Consider the following 201-nt stretch of genomic DNA (forward strand, 5'->3'; position numbering starts at 1 on the left):
TGGCTGGAGAGCGAGGGGCACCAGGGGAGATGGGGAACTGGAGTGGGGGCGCGGGGCACTGGCAGCACCAGGGGGTTATGGGTCAGGAGTGAGGGGCACCAGCAGGGATGAGGAGAGGCTGCAGATTGGGCGTGAGAGGCACCAGCATGGCCTGGGGGGGCGGGGGAGCAGGGGACTGTGGTGTGGGAGTGAGGGACACTG

General features: G+C 68.7%; 1 protein-coding gene across 2 annotated transcripts in view; it reads right to left on the reverse strand.

The window, feature by feature from the left end:
• Positions 1–201, reverse strand: part of ARHGEF5 (Rho guanine nucleotide exchange factor 5) — a 55,957-nt gene that overhangs the window by 16,252 nt on the left and 39,504 nt on the right. The window lies entirely within an intron of this gene.

This window comes from Alligator sinensis, unplaced genomic scaffold, assembly GCF_000455745.1.
Source record: "Alligator sinensis unplaced genomic scaffold, ASM45574v1 scaffold35_1, whole genome shotgun sequence".
In the NCBI taxonomy this organism is placed as follows: Eukaryota; Metazoa; Chordata; order Crocodylia; family Alligatoridae; genus Alligator; species Alligator sinensis.